The sequence below is a fragment of the Carassius auratus genome, chromosome 49 (genome assembly GCF_003368295.1).
Source record: "Carassius auratus strain Wakin chromosome 49, ASM336829v1, whole genome shotgun sequence".
In the NCBI taxonomy this organism is placed as follows: domain Eukaryota; kingdom Metazoa; phylum Chordata; class Actinopteri; order Cypriniformes; family Cyprinidae; genus Carassius; species Carassius auratus.
Genome location: NC_039291.1, coordinates 14,977,870 through 14,978,509, shown reverse-complemented (window position 1 = coordinate 14,978,509; position 640 = coordinate 14,977,870).

Here is a 640-nt window from a genome sequence, read left to right as displayed (position 1 = left end):
AAGAAGTGTGACGTCAGCAGACAGGCCCCGCCCACAGGAAACACCTCCTGACGTCATCCGCTCTGCCGCATGACGCCACGAAGCCGCTTTAAGAACCCCCAAAAATGTGATTAGGAATTAGAATTAAAGTTTAGAATTCATTAAAGTGTAATCTCTATAATCATTATTTTATTTTATTTGTTTGACGAGAAGGTTAATCTTTGAAGTAAATCTGTACGTTTTTTTTCTTCATTTGAGATAAAAAAAAAAAAAAGATTTATTTATTTTTATTAATTTATTTCCCTGTTGGGTCCACATTTATGAGATTCAGAAACAAGTAGTTATTGTTTGTCCTGATCAGTGTTATATTAATATCAACGATATACTATTATAGTTTTTATTTATATTTTGAATAAATTAATGTAAAGTTTTTTTTAAATCTTTACATAGGCTGTAATTCTATACGTAAAGAAAATTACGAATACTATTTTATAATTAATTACATTATTATAATTTATATTGTATAATAATATATTATAAAAATTATTAATTCTATTTTCCATTTTAGTTTTTTTTATTTTAGTTATCTATGTTGTTAGTTAATTATTTGGTTTCTGAAATAAAACGTTTTTACATATTTTATCCCAGAGAACATTTTATT